General features: G+C 41.1%; 1 protein-coding gene across 2 annotated transcripts in view; it reads right to left on the bottom strand.

Moving 5' to 3' along the window:
- Window positions 1-16,927, bottom strand: part of gpx3 (glutathione peroxidase 3) — a 201,658-nt gene that overhangs the window by 38,565 nt on the left and 146,166 nt on the right. The gene's annotated exons all lie outside the window — the stretch shown is intronic.

Here is a 16,927-nt window from a genome sequence, read left to right as displayed (position 1 = left end):
TGTTGCAGTTAATAAATAAAGATTTATTCAAAAAAAAAAAAAATTTTTTTTTAAAAAGCCTCTGCGCATGCGCATAGCATAGATCCAACGAATCGATGACTAAATTAATGGGCAACTATTTTTATAATCGATTTTAATCGATTTAATTGATTAGTTGTTGCAGCCCTAATATATATATATATATATATATATATATATATATATATATATATATATATATATATATACAGTGGGGCAAAAAAGTATTTAACTAAATACTTTTTTGCCCCACTGTATATACATACAGTACAGGCCAAAAGTTTGGACACACCTTTTCATTTCAATGCTTTTTCTTTATTTTCATGACTATTTACCTTGTAGATTGTCACTGAAGGCATCAAAACTATGACACCTGTGAAGTGAAAACCCTTTCAGGTGACTACCTCTTGAAGCTCATCGAGAGAATGCCAAGAGTGTGCAAAACAGTAATCAGAGCAAAAGGTGGCTATTTTAAAGAAACTACAATATAAAACATGTTTTCAGTTATTTCACCTTTTTTTGTTAAGTACATAACTCCACATGTGTTCATTGATTTTATGCCTTCAGTGACAATCTACAATGTAAATAGTCATGAAAATAAAGAACACGCATTGAATGAGGAGGTGTGTCCAAACTTTTGGCCTGTACTGTATATATATATATATATATATATATATATATATATATATATATATATATATATATATATATATATATATACACACTACCGTTCAAAAGTTTGGGGTCACCCAAACAATTTTGTGGAATAGCCTTCATTTCTACGAACAAGAATAGACTGTCGAGTTTCAGATGAAAGTTCTCTTTTTCTGGCCATTTTGAGCGTTTAATTGACCCCACAAATGTGATGCTCCAGAAACTCAATCTGCTCAAAGGAAGGTCAGTTTGGTAGCTTCTGTAACAAGCTAAACTGTTTTCAGATGTGTGAACATGATTGCACAATGGTTTTCTAATCATCAATTAGCCTTCTGAGCCAATGAGCAAACACATTGTACCATTAGAACACTGGAGTGATAGTTTCTGGAAATGGGCCTCTATACACCTATGTAGATATTGCACCAAAAACCAGACATTTGCAGCTAGAATAGTCATTTACCACATTAGCAATGTATAGAGTGTATTTCTTTAAAGTTAAGACTAGTTTAAAGTTATCTTCATTGAAAAGTACAGGGCTTTTCCTTCAAAGGACATTTCAATGTGACCCCAAACTTTTGAACGGTAGTGTATATATATATATATATATATATATATATATATATATATATATATATATATATATATATATATATATATATATATATATATATATATATATATATATATATATATATAAAATGTATTCTCGTTTAGTTTTTGTTGAATCACTGCTATGCGTTCAGCGCCAACATGACATTAGCATTATTCCCATGTGATTATATTTAATGTATTTGCTAATTATATGCTAAAAACGAATTCCTGTTGCTCAAATGAGTAATGTTTGGCTTGTACAAAAATCTAATACAATTTTATCTGAGATGGTGTAATGCACATTTTTAGTTGTTCATTGTGTGTACTACTATCAGATTCTAAGTGATTGAAATGTATTTTACCATAAGCAAATGGCACCTATTTGGTGGAATGGCCCGAATGTCATATGATAAGATTAACATTAATACTGTTTTACCTGCTAGATAACACATTAATGCTCAACAAATACATTACCAGTACGTAAACATGTCATAAAGCCACCCTAAATAACATCCTACCAAATTTCCAGCTCCCTATAGTAATGAGCGCCCATATGTGCAGTACCCAGATGCACCACCAGGTTGTGCTACAGTCCGCCTTTTCGTCCAGAGGCTTGTGACGACAGTGCGGCTCTGCAGTCATCAGGGGGCACTTTGCTCCATCATCCACCATGTGCTCCAGCATGAATGGTGCTCATGATGTTCCACGGATGCAGTGCTTCAGCTTAGAGGACGACACAAATCTGCCCCGCAATGTTTAACAAGAAGCCAAGCAAGACTAAATGTTATTTGGAGATGCGTCGCGGCCATGAAATATTGTCGTCGGCGTCGGGATTAGCTGGGAAATAATGTTATTTTACACACGGGACAGCTTATAGGCTATAAGAGGCAGATCAGGTCTGCTCTGTAAACAGAGCCTTTCCATCTGGGTAATAAAGCAATGATTTTCTTTTATCTTCAGCAGACATAAACAGCTTAGAAGAGGAGCACACCCTGAAAATGAGGTAATAAAATGGTCCACATAGTGAATCCTTGCCTCAGAGAAAGCCCAGACGCCCATTAAAAGTCAGTAAGTGACTTCTATACCTGCTCAGGCTGCTGTCTCCTGGGATGGGATGTCATTTTTTATTGATAGAAGATTAACTATGCCAAGGTATAGACGTAGTCGCAGTCATATTTCAGCGGAGATAAACAGAGAGGATGGTTGTGACATACTTACAAACAAATGTTATTTTGGCACTAATGTTGTTCCTGGCTTCACTACTGTTAGCCATAAAAATTACATTAAAATATATTTTAAAAGACGAATGTCACAGTTAACTTTTCATATGAATCCATATGAGCGCTTTGGAAACGGAGGCATATAAAAATGATCTGTAATAAAGAAACTTTAAAGGCCTACTGAAACCCACTACTACCGACCACGCAGTCTGATAGTTTATATATCAATGATGAAATCTTAACATTATAACACATGCCAATACGGCCGGGTTAACTTATAAAGTGACATTTTAAATTTGCCGCTAAACTTCCGGTTCGAAACGCCTCTGAGGATGACGTATGCGCGTGACGTAGACCGGCGAACACGGGTATGCCTTCCACATTGAAGCCAATACGAAAAAGCTCTGTTTTCATTTCATAATTCCACAGTATTCTGGACATCTGTGTTCGTGAATCTGTTTCAATCATGTTCATTGCATTATGAAGAAGGAAGCTGAGCAAGCAAAGAAGAAAGTTGTCGGTGCGAAATGGACGTATTTTTCGAACGTAGTCAGCCACAACAGTACACAGCCGGCGCTTCTTTGTTTACATTCCCGAAAGAACTCGGATAACAGAGACTCTAACCAGGAGGACTTTTGATTTCTATACACAGACGCCTGTAGAGAACTGGGACAACACAGACTCTTACCAGGATTACTTTGATTTGGATGACAAAGACGCAGACGTGCTACTGTGAGTATGCAGCTTTGGCTTCTAAACATTTGATCGCTTGACCGTATGTGCGCAACTTTTTTTTGCGTATGTACGTAACTTTTTTAAAATATATAAGCTTTATGAACCTTGGGTTGGGTGAACGGTCTTTTGGGCTGAGTGATTGTGTGTGTTGATCAGGTGTTTGAATTGTATTGGCGTGTTCTATGGAGCTAGGAGCTAGCAGAGGAGCTAGGAGCTAGCATAACACGTACCGTACCGTACGTGCGCGTCACGTACGTAACTTTTTAAAAATATATAAGCTTTATGAACCTTGGGTTAGGTGAACGGTCTTTTGGGCTGAGTGATTGTGTGTGTTGATCAGGTGTTTGAATTGTATTGGCGTGTTCTATGGAGCTAGGAGCTAGCAGAGGAGCTAGGAGCTAGCATAACAAACACGCAGGTGTTATTATGCAGGATTAATTTGTGGCATATTAAATATAAGCCTGGTTGTGTTGTGGCTAATAGAGTATATATATGTCTTGTGTTTATTTACTGTTGTAGTCATTCCCAGCTGAATATCAGGTCACCCCCGGCTCTCACAGCATCTTCCCTATCTGAATAGCTTCAACTCCCCACTAGTCCTTCACTTGCACTTTACTCATCCACAAATCTTTCATCCTCGCTCAAATTAATGGGGAAATTGTCGCTTTCTCGGTCCGAATCTCTCTCACTTCATGCGGCCATCATTGTAAACAATAGGGAACTTTGCGTATATGTTCAACTGACTACGTCACGCTACTTCCGGTAGGTGCAAGCCTTTTTTTTATCAGATACCAAAAGTTGCAATCTTTATCGTCGTTGTTCTATACTAAATCCTTTCAGCAAAAATATGGCAATATCGCGAAATGATCAAGTATGACACATAGAATAGATCTGCTATCCCCGTTTAAATAAAAAAAATTCATTTCAGTAGGCCTTTAAGTAACAAAATTTCTGACCATATGTCACTAAAATGAAGGACAGTATCTCTGTCATGTGGACTGTTTCAGTGCCAGTTTTAGTTTCTATGGCTACATGGGCGAGATCCCTTTCATTTTTTAGGCCTGAGCAGCAAAGCTGCGAGACCCTATTGTAATTTCTTTGTGCATTATTTTTCTCCAACTTCAATCGCAATTTTTGAGGCCTTTAACATGCACAAAAAAACTCATTAAATTTTCCAAGCGAGTCAGGTCTGGCGAAATATTTTGTTATTTTTTTGAAGTCATATTTTAGGTTCATTTAATAAAAGTTAAAGTTAAAGTACCACTGATAGTCACACACACACACACACACACACACACACACACACACACACACACACACACACACACACACACACACACACACACACACACACACACACACACACACACACACACACACACACACACACACACACACACACACACACACACACACACACACACACACTAGGTGTGATGAAATGACAAACCCCGTTTCCATATGAGTTGGGAAATTGTGTTAGATGTAAATATAAACAGAATACAATGATTTGCAAATCCTTTTCAACCCATATTCAGTTGAATGCACTACAAAGACAAGATATTTGATGTTCAAACTCATAAACGTTATTTTTTTTGTGCAAATAATAATTAACGTAGAATTTCATGGCTGCAACACGTGCCAAAGTAGTTGGGAAAGGGCATGTTCACCACTGTGTTACATGGCCTTTCCTTTTAACAACACTCAGTAAACGTTGAACTGAGGAGACACATTTTTTAAGCTTCTCAGGTGGAATTCTTTCCCATTCTTGCTTGATGTACAGCTTAAGTTGTTCAACAGTCCGGGGGTCTCCGTTGTGGTATTTTAAGCTTCATAATGCGCCACACATTTTCAATGGGAGACAGGTATGGACTACAGGCAGGCCAGTCTAGTACCCGCACTCTTTTACTATGAAGCCACGTTGATGTAACACGTGGCTTGGCATTGTCTTGCTGAAATAAGCAGGGGCGTCCATGGTAACGTTGCTTGGATGGCAACATATGTTGCTCCAAAACCTGTATGTACCTTTCAGCATTAATGGGGCCTTCACAGATGTGTAAGTTACCCATGTCTTGGGCACTAATACACCCCCATACCATCACAGATGCTGGCTTTTCAACTTTGCGCCTATAACAATCCGGATGGTTCTTTTCCTCTTTGGTCCGGAGGACACGACGCCCACAGTTTCCAAAAACAATTTGAAATGTGGACTCATCAGACCACAGAACACTTTTCCACTTTGTATCAGTCCATCTTAGATGAGCTCAGGCCCAGGGAAGCCGACGGCGTTTCTGGGTGTTGTTGATAAACGGTTTTCGCCTTGCATAGGAGAGTTTTAACGTGCACTTACAGATGTAGCGACCAACTGTAATTACTGACAGTGGGTTTCTGAAGTGTTCCTGAGCCCTTGTGGTGATATCCTTTACACACTGATGTCGCTTGTTGATGCAGTACAGCCTGAGGGATCGAAGGTCACGGGCTTACCTGCTTATGTGCAGTGATTTCTCCAGATTCTCTGAACCCTTTGATGATATTACGGACCGTAGATGGTGAAATCCCTAAATTCCTTGCAATAGCTGGTTGAGAAAGGTTTTTCTTAAACTGTTCAACAATTTGCTCACGCATTTGTTGACAAAGTGGTGACCCTCGCCCCATCCTTGTTTGTGAATGACTGAGCAGTTCATGGAATCTACTTTTATCCCCAATCATGGCACCCACCTGTTCACAATTTGCCTGTTCACCTGTGGGATGTTCCAAATAAGTGTTTGATGAGCATTCCTCAACTTTATCAGTATTTATTGCCACCTTTCCCAACTTCTTTGTCACGTGTTGCTGGCATCAAATTCTAAAGTTAATGATTATTTGCAAAAATGTTTATCAGTTTGAACATCAAATATGTTGTCTTTGTAGCATATTCAACTGAATATGTGTTGAAAATGATTTGCAAATCATTGTATTCCGTTTATATTTACATCTAACACCATTTCCCAACTCATATGGAAACGGGGTTTGTACTTCGGTATAGCTCGGTTGGTAGAGTGGCCGTGCCAGCAACTTGAGGGTTCCAGGTTCAATCCCCGCTTCCGCCATCTTAGTCACTGCCGTTGTGTCTTTGGGCAAGATACTTTACCCACCTGCTCCCAGTACCACCCACACTGGTTTAAATGTAACTTAGATATATTGGGTTTCACTATGTAAAGCACTTTGAGTCACTAGAGAAAAAGCGCTATATAAATATAATTCACTTCACTTCACTACTTTCTGCATTACCATCCCCTTGTTCTACCCCCTGGGAGGGGAGCAGTGAGCAGCAGCGGTGGCTGTGCCCGGGAATCATTTTGGTGATTTAACCCCCAATTCCAACCCTTGATGCTGAGTGCCAAGCAGGGAGAGTAATGGGTCCCATTTTTATAGTCTTTGGTATGACTCGGCCGGGGTTTGAAATCACGACCTACCGGTCTCAGGGCGGACACTATAACCACAAGGCCACTGAGCACTGAGTCCTCTGTTTGAGAAGGACTGAGTTAAAAGGACAGATACTAGACATATGGTCGATGATAAATTGCAAAGGAATTTTGCCTACACAAAATGTTCATAATTTATAACTCACCTCCACAAATCCAGATCTTGATCAGGATTGGTACAAATGCAGTAACACCCTGAAGTGCTAGATCAGTCAGTACCTATTTGGAACCTAATTGCAGCCTGGTGGCAAAAACTGCTACTCGCTATCACCCATCAAACTTTCATTACTCCATTTAAGATGATCAGATGTCCTTCCAAACTGATATAAAGATTTTAGGTTGGGGTCTGATCACGACTACAAGTTGATGTCGACACCAATATCGCCTCATTGTGGTGGAAAATTATAACGGTCATAACTTCCTTCCACATGCTCCGATCTTCCTGAAACGTTTGATGGTGGGTTGGACATAGTCTCCCCAACGTGTCCTGGGTCTTCCCCATTGGCCTCCTACCGGTCGGACGTTCCCTAAACACCTCCCCAGGGAGGCGTCCGGTGGGCATCCTGACCAGATGCCCGAACCACCTCATCTGGCTCCTCTCGATATGGAGGAGCAGCGGCTTTACTTTGAGTTCTTCCCGAATGACAGAGATTCTCACCCTATCTCTACCCGCCGGAGGAAACTCATTTCGACCGCTTGTGCCCGTGATCTTGTCCCTTCGGTCATAACCAAAAGCTCATGACCATAGGTGAGGATGGGAACATAGATCGACCAGTAAATTGAGAGCTGAGCCGGAAGGCGAAGCTCCTTCTTCACCACAACGGACCGATGCAGGGTCCGCATAACTGCAGACGCCGCACCGACCTGTCGATCTCACGATCCACTCTTCCCTCACTCATGAACAAGACTCCTAGGTGCTTGAACTCCTCCACTAGGGGCAAAATCTCCTCCAGCTCCTTCGCTCTGGTTGGCGGTTCGTTGTTCCTCCTTGTAGGACTAAACGATATGAGAATACTTTTGTACCTGCTGCCATCACCCGCTTAAATAAGACTGTCACATGGTGATTTTATTAGTTTATTAGGTATTATGTTTTTATTGTTCTACAGTGTGCCTGTATACTGGTGATCGTTTGTGACCTTGACCTTGTCCCTAACCCGCAGATGGCACTTCACCCTTTTCTGGGTGAAAACCATGGACTCGGACTTGGAGGTGCTGATTCTCATCCCAGTCGCTTCGCACTCGGCTGCGAACCGATCCAGTGAGAGCTGAAGATCCTGGCCAGATGAAGCCATCAGGACCACATCATCTGCAAAAAGCAGAGACCTAATCCTACAGTCAAACCGGATCCCCTCAACGTCCTGACTGCGCCTAGAAATTCTGTCCATAAAAGTTATGAACTGAATTGGTGACAAAGGGCAGTCCAACCCTCACTGCAAATGGGTCCGACTTACTGCTGGCAATGCGGACCAAGCTCTGACACCTATCATACAGGGGGCGGACCGCCACAATCAGACGGTCCGATACCCCATACTCTCTGAGCACTCCCCACAGGACTTCCCGAGGGACACAGTCGAAGGCCTTCTCCAAGTCCACAAAGCACATGTAGACTGGTTGGGCAAACTCCCATGCACCCTCAAGAACCCTGCAGTGAGCATAAAGCTGGTCCACAGTTCCACCACCAGGACGAAAACCCCACTGCTCCTCCTGAATCCGAGGTTTGACTATCTGGCGTAGTTTCCTCTCCAGTACACCTGAATAGACCTTACCGGGAAGTCTGAGGAGTGTGATTTCACGATAGTTAGAACACACCGTCTAGTTCCCTTTCTTAAAGAGAGGAACCACCACCTCGGTCTGCCAATCCAGAGGCACCGCTCCGATGTCCACGCAATGCCACGAGGAGTTTTTTAACCACCTCGGCAACCTCAGCCCCAGAAACAGGAGAGCCCACCACAGATGGGGACGTGTAGGTGGGATTGAGAAGGTCTTCGAAGTATTCCCTTCACCGATCCACAAATGCAGTGCTTCCCTCTCCTGAGGCGGCGGATGGTGGTACAGAATTGCTTAGAAGCCGTCCGGAAGTCATTTTCCATGGCTTCGCCGAACTCCTTCCATTTTTTTGCCTCTGCGACCACCAAAGCCGCGCTGCCTCCGGGGTCCCATGAGCCAAAAGGACCTGATAAGGACTCCTTCTTCTGCTTGACGGTATTCCTCACCGCTGGTGGGAATTTAAACTTTATCTGACAGGAGACTCTGCCAGACGTTCCCAGCAGACCCCCACAATGCGTTTGGGCCTGCCAAGTCTGACTGGCATCCTCCCCCAACTCACCACCAGGTGGTCATCGGTAGAAATGTCCACCCCTCTCTTCCAAAACGACAGACACAAATTTTCACTTTCCGGAGTCTAACACTTTAAAATGTGACCAACATGTTCTCCTTTTCCTACTGTCACTCATCTTCGGTAAAATGGTCAAATCCTCTTGCGCTCCTTTTGCCCTCGTGACTGAGCCGGATCTCAAAAAATGTCATATAGTATAGACTCCAGCTCACCGAAGACCCTAATGAGGACAAGACAGAAAATTAATGAATAAATGCTGAGCTGAGTCAGAAGGCAAAGCTCTCGGTCTACCGAGCTATCTACATTCCTACTCTCACCTATGGTCATGAAGTGTGGGTAATGACCGAAAGAATAAGATCGCGGATACAAGCGGCCGAAATGAGTTTCCTCAGAAGGGTGGCTGGCATCTCCCTTAGAGATAGGGTGAGAAGTGCAGTCACCCGAGAGAGACTCGGAGTAGAGCCGCTGCTCCTTCGCTTGGAAAGGAGCCAGCTTAGGTGGTTCGGGCATCTCGTGCGGATGCCTCACGAGCGTCTCCCTAGGGAGGTCCTTGTTGCACGTCCCACTGGGAGGAGGCCCCCCGGCAGGCCAAGGACCAGATGGGGGGATTACATCTCCTCTCTGGCCTGGGAACGCTTCGGGATTCCCCAGGAGGAAGTCGCAAATGTTGCTCTGGAGAGGGAAGTCTGGGGGTCTTTGCTGGAGCTGTTGTCCCCGCGACCCGATTCCGGATAAGCGGTTGAAGATGGATGGATGGATGGATGCTGAGCCTCCTTTGAAGTGTAGCGGTGTCCCAATCCGATAGTGATATGGGATATTGGTACGATATCAGGAAAAAGACAAATCGGATGATATCGATGTGTATCTAAAATCTCTGATACAAGCAATCCTGCAGCGTGTTTACTCGTGCAAAGCTGGAGAACAACAAATTAAGATTTAAATGTCCTACATTAAACACACAAGGTTGTTCTTCTCTTTTATTTTAGTCAAGTCATTTTGGACTGAGTGGCTCTTGTGGTAGAGCGGGAATGCCAGCAACCTGAGGGTTCCAGGTTCGATCCCCGCCTCCGCCATTTTTCGTCATTGCCGTTGTGTCCTTGGGCAAGATACTTAACCACCTGCACATTTGTTTATTTTAAACAAACATCAAATAATTAAAGTTACATATTACTTACAGATAGAAAGTCTCAAAGGCAGAAGAGAAATACAACGTATCCAGTAACAAATGTATCCACATCATTCAACTTTTGCGTCAAGCCCTTAATTTAAAGAGTTATTGTGACCACAAGATGTCGCCAAAACATCAATTAATGCTCCTCTTCAAAAGCATACATCTGTCATAAGGTTAGTGTTTTTCTTACCTTCCATTGTTCTTTGACTAATGTTCCTTGAGCATACTTTTTCTAACGTCCCACACTACAAAATAATAAAAGTATGTACTTTTATGCCTTAAAGTTAGTGTTTTTCTTGCTTCTTCTGCTTGACTAATCTCACTTGATCAAACCTTTTCTAAAATTCCACAATACAAAATAATACAAGTATCTATTATGAATCCTATACGGCTATCTTATCGGATTAATATCGGTATCGGCCAACGCTCAAAGCTCCATTGGGGAGGAGAGTGAAAAAGGCAGTGAAAAAGTTGAAGTTCCAACACTGCCACCTTAAAGCATCTCTAAAAGACCATCTGGAAGAAGACTTGTTTAACCTGAATATGGATTTCCTGCATTTGGACATTAATAGACTTACTGTAAACAGCAGTGAAATATGAGATGTGTGTTCATATTAAAGCTGTTGGTCTGTATCGTATCACTCAACATGTTTATCTCATTTCTTCTCACTTCTTTTTCTTTTTCTTCTGCTGCTGCGCTCTTTGGTCTTTATTTAGAAAAAGGGAGCCAGATGTAAAATTCCTCACTGATTCTCAAGTAGACCTTTCCACAATTACATCATGGTCAAAACTGCCAGTAAGTCAGCCGCAGAAGGACGGGTTGGAAAATCTACAAGAAAGGCTAACACAGCTGTGGCCGGTGCAAGGTACGTGAAAAAAATACCATGGAGCCACCGCTTGCTGCGGAAGCAAACAACATCAATGGCTTCACTTCGCTGCCAAGCAACCATGAGCACGACAAGAAGTCGTCAATGGGGCAATACACCGTTACCAGAGGTGGAACCGGACTTAAAAGCCTTAGTAAGAACTCTACAAAGCGATGACAACAATATCCACAAACATATTATCAACGGTGTACAAAAAGATGTTGCAGATCTCCAAGAACAAATGATCTGAGACAGAAATGACAACGATGACAGAATTCAGAAAGTTCAGGGAAGAAATTAAGATTCTCAGTGCAGACAACAATGCATCAAAAGGGAGGTGGAGAAGCTGATTGCGCCAACAGTTGCATGCCATGCAACAAGATAACACTGATTTGAAGAATTTCAGGGAGTAGAGGGCTGCATTGAGACAACAGCTCAATGCCAGACAACAAAATATCACCAATCTGGGGAATATCAGTGTTTTGGAAGACAATCAAAGAGGAAATGGATCAGTTCACACGACAGAATGACATCATAATTGCAGGGCTACGCATCAATACTCGATCCTATGCGAGAGCAGTTGACAACAAAGGAGAACCAGATGACATGGACGCTGCTTCAACAGGGTTAGGGTTAGGGTTAGAGTTAGACCCTAACCCTTTCTGCATTCCAAAATAATTGATGTGGATAGTCACACCATTGATGTGTACATTTCATTAAATAGAAGAGACAACAACACCACGCCAGTCATCATTGTGATGCTTGCCAACAAGAAATCCAAAATGGCATTGCTGACACAGGGAAAAAAGCTGAAGGGCACAAATGTGTACATGAAGGAGCACCTCACTGAACGCAATACTGAAATCGCCAAGAAAGCACGTGACTTGAGGAAACGGGGGAAAAATTCAGGGAACTCGGAGAGCCAACTGCGACAACTACATCAGACTGAATGAGGGTACAGAAACAAGAGTACTCATTGTCAAAGACAATTAAGGATCTGGACAAATATTACAACTCCCAGCAACCACAACAACAACAACAACAACAATAATGGAGTCTGACGGAAAACAAACATCGACATTACAGAGCCAACATTTCAACATCAATGGCATTAATCGAAATAACGAAAGAGACCACCAATACAATATATAATAAACTGTGCGCAGTGGCAGTGTTTATGGATTCAACAAAATCATTTGATAAAATCAATCATAATATCTTAATAAACAAATTAGAACACAATGAAATCAGAGGGTTGGTCTTGAACTGGATAAGAAGCTACTTAACCAACAGGAAGCAATACGTGAAGATAGGCGAACAAATGTCTACAGAGCTGAACATTTGTTGTGGCGTACCTCAGGGATCAATAACGGACCAAAATTGTTCAATATTTTTATAAACGACATTTGTAAAGTTACAAAGGACTTAAAGTTAGTATTATTTGTAGATGATACAACTGTGTTTTGTTCAGGAGGGAACACACAGAAGCTAATACAAATAATAACAGAAGAAATTAACAAATTAAAAAGACGTTTTGACAAAAACAGACTATCTTTGAATCTCAGTAAAACTAATGCTATTTGGTAACAGTAGAGGGAAAGTCAAACACAAATACAAATAGACAGAATAGAAATTGAAAGAGTAAATTAAACCACATTTATATGTATAATAATACATAATAAAATGAACTGGAAACCTCATGTAAAAATATACAACGTAAAGTAGCAAGAAACACGTCAATAATGAATAAAACAAAATATGTTCTGGACCAAAAATCACTCCATATTCTCTATTGCTCGCTAGTGTTACCATATCTGAGTTATTGTCTAGAAAAAATAGGAAACAACAAAAAATGTTACAAAAAAGTTAAATTACAATGATACATAATGTTGGATATAGAAAACATACAAACCCTTTATTTATTGAATCAAAAATATTGAAATCCAACGCCTTGTGCATTTGCAAACAGCTAACATGATGTACAAAGCAAACTGTGACGACCGGGTCGCATGGTGATGCGGGGTTGTTCTCCCAGGAATGCAGACGGGCTTCAGACACAGCCTGCAGGTAAGAAAATGATTTATTTAAGGAATAAATCAGAAGGAACAAAGAAAAACGTGCTCATAGCACTTAAGGCAAAAACTAAATGGGCTAGCGTGGGAGCTAGCAAGTAAAAAGAGCCTAGCGTGGAAGCTAGCAGGTACAGCGCAAGTAACAAATGTCGTCAACTGTAGCATAAAGCAAACTAGGAAGCCAGCCCGAGTGAGGCCAGGGCAAAGACTAAATAGCACTCTTGATTAGTGCCCGGACAACAGGTGAGCGTCTCGAACACTAACCAGAGGCAGGTGTGTGCAATCCGCCGTCATGGCAACGGAAACAAACAAAATGAAGAGGTGCTGAAAACACAAGTGACTAAACAACGTAAACAAACTATGATCCGGGCAGCGGATCATAACACAAACTCTAACCTGCTACCCAAGAATGTTCAACAATTCTTCTCAACAAAAGAGGGGCAATACAACCTAAGGGGAAAATCTAATTTAAAACATTTGTATGCACGAACAACACTTAAGACCTTTAGCATTTTACTACGCGGAATTAAATTATGGAATGGATTAAGTAAAGCACACACACACACACACACGTTTATTTCTCTTGCTTGAACGTCTAATTAAAGATTGGACCGAGACGTGTTGAAAGCATTGTAGAGATGAGCACACGTATTTATTATCCATCCAGTGTCAGGCGGACAACAGTTTTATGGAAAAAGCAGCATAATTAGGAAACACCCTGGAGCTATGAATTCTAGACCCTGATGAATCACCTCCTACGTTTGTGCTCAGCAGACCATCATTTGCTTCATTAGAGGCCATTATTAATGGCAGCCACCTTAGAGGAAGGACTACACGTGTGGGCAACGACGGGAAACTCTAGCTTCTCCCCAGCTAAGGGATCAAAGCCCGCCGACGCTCATTTTCTTCATTTCCTCTCTCGCTTTTCCGCCATTCCCCGGTGTTTGGAATGTTGACTTTGGACTCCCGGTCGAGAAAGAGCGCGCTGAGAGAGCAGCTGACGCTCTTCAAGGCTGACGAAGACGTGTTGCCGAAGGGCTTTCGTTTGTTACTTGCTCAATTGATTACGCCGGTGTCACCGCCGCGAATGGCGTCCTAATGGGAAGTCCCCAGAGGGAGCCTTTGCCCGCTCGTTAGAAAGATGAACCGGAAATGAAAACATACATTGCTGGGAGTGAAAATTGAGAGTTGAGGCCTTTTCAGACCACATGGTGAATATAAATCATATTCTCCATTTTTGTTTTGCATCCTCTCATCAATTTGAGGGCACCCGGAGAGCTTTTAAATATCATGTTTGCAGACGACCGTGCCCAGTATGAGCTGCATGGCTGAAAACAGCTTGGAGGAAATATACATGGCCATGTTTGACTCATGATGTGGTACACTGCAAAAACTGAAATCTAAGTAAGATTAAATATCTCAAATAAGGGTGATATTTGCTTATTTTCTGCCGAATAAGATAATTCTTCTCACTAAGCAGATTTTATGTTAGAGTGTTTTACTTCTTTTAAGAGTTTTGGTCCTAAATGATCTCAGTAAGATATTACAGCTTGTTGCTGAGATTTGATGACCTACACTACCGTTCAAAAGTTTGGGGTCACATTGAAATGTCCTTATTTTTGAAGGAAAAGCACTGTACTTTTCAATGAAGATAACTTTAAACTAGTCTTAACTTTAAAGAAATACACTCTATACATTGCTAATGTGGTAAATGACTATTCTAGCTGCAAATGTCTGGTTTTTGGTGCAATATCTACATAGGTGTATAGAGGCCCATTTCCAGCAACTATCACTCCAGTGTTCTAATGGTACAATGTGTTTGCTCATTGGCTCAGAAGGCTAATTGATGATTAGAAAACCCTTAAGCAATCATGTTCACACATCTGAAAACAGTTTAGCTCGTTACAGAAGCTACAAAACTGACCTTCCTTTGAGCAGATTGAGTTTCTGGAGCATCACATTTGTGGGGTCAATTAAACGCTCAAAATGGCCAGAAAAAGAGAACTTTCATCTGAAACTCGACAGTCTATTCTTGTTCTTAGAAATGAAGGCTATTCCACAAAATTGTTTGGGTGACCCCAAACTTTTGAACGGTAGTGTACATTGAGTAAAACATGCTTGAAACTAGAATATCGAGTGTTGCAAAGCTGTGTCATCAACACTCACAAGTATAAAACTACTTTTTTAAAAGTAATATTTTCTTATTTCAAGCATGAAATAAAAAATCATGACTTAGACACAATAGTGTCTCATAATTAAAACAGATGACAGCCAAATGGACTTTGCTGTTTTATTTTCAATGAAACAATAGAAAATACGTACTCATATAGTAGTACAGTTGACACAGTACAGCAAACTGACAGTTAATATTTAACATGTGACATTTCAAACAATTTTGAACATAAATAGTTCATGCACATTCAGATAAATTCCCAAAATTACAATTAAAAATGTTTTGGCCTGGGGCCGGGCTGTATATATGCACACTGCACGCACTTGGCGCCATGACGTCATGTTATGGATGGGAAAATGCATTTTTAGCCAATATGATTTGCCTGAGCGGCTAGTAGACCCCGAGAGTAACGAGCGGTTGCCTTGTTGTCTTTCCATTAAGAACAATAAACTAGTTTTTAGTTTAAGTTTGCTGATTTCAAGAAATGTAATGCCCAGCGCATATCATTATGTCAATATAATGGCACCAGCATTTACTTAATTTAAGAATATTTTTCAACATATTGAGCAAAAAGGTCTCTTTTTTTTTTCCATCAAGAAAAGTGCACTTGTTATTAGTGAGAATATACTTATTTTAAGGTATTTTTGGGTTCGTTGAGGTAAGCTAATTTTGATTGTTTTGGAAAGTCTTGATAAGCCAAATTTTCTTGTTCTATTGACAGATAATTTTGCTTAGTTCAAATAAAATACCCCTAATTTTTGTATTTTGTTTTCTTGTTTTTGAACACTGACTTTTTGCAGTGTATGCTTTGAATCATGAGCTATTCTCCTACCAGTTGTTGTCTATAACTTGTGTGAGTCTACATTTCCCTCTGTGGATCTTCATTCATGTCCTGACGTCTGCCGGTATAGGCTCCAGCTCTAATGACGACAAAAATGGATGAAAAACGGATAGGTGACGATTAGAGATGTCCGATAATGGCTTTTTTTGCCGATATCCGATATTCCGATATTGTCCAACTCTTAATTACCGATTCCGATTTCAACCGGTACCGATATATACAGTCGTGGAATTAACACATTATTATGCCTAATTTTGTTGTGATGCCCCGCTGGATGCATTAAACAATGTAACAAGGTTTTCCAAAATAAATCAACTCAAGTTATGGAAAAAAAAATGCCAACATGGCACTGCCATATTTATTATTGAAGTCATAAAGTGCATTATTTTTTTTTAACATGCCTCAAAACAGCAGCTTGGAATTTGGGACATGCTCTCCCTGAGAGATCATGAGGAGGTTGAGGTGTGTGTGTGTTTTGTAGCGGGGGGTGTATATTGTAGCGTCCCGGAAGAGTTAGTGATGCAAGGGGTTCTGGGTATTTGTTCTGTTGTGTTTATGTTGTGTTATGGTGCGGATGTTCTCCCGAAATGTGTTTGTCATTCTTGTTTGGTGTGGGTTCACAGTGTGGCGCATATTTGTAACAATGTTAAAGTTGTTTATGTGGGCACCCTCAGTGTGACCTGTATGGCTGTTGACAAAGTATGCATTGCATTCACTTGTGTGTGTGAAAAGCCGTAGATATTATGTTACTAGGCCGGCACGCAAAGGCAGTGCCTTTAATGTTTAT

This window comes from Entelurus aequoreus, linkage group LG04 (genome assembly GCF_033978785.1).
Source record: "Entelurus aequoreus isolate RoL-2023_Sb linkage group LG04, RoL_Eaeq_v1.1, whole genome shotgun sequence".
In the NCBI taxonomy this organism is placed as follows: Eukaryota; Metazoa; Chordata; class Actinopteri; order Syngnathiformes; family Syngnathidae; genus Entelurus; species Entelurus aequoreus.
Note: the sequence above shows the minus strand (reverse complement) of the source record. Positions and strands in the feature narration are given on the sequence as shown.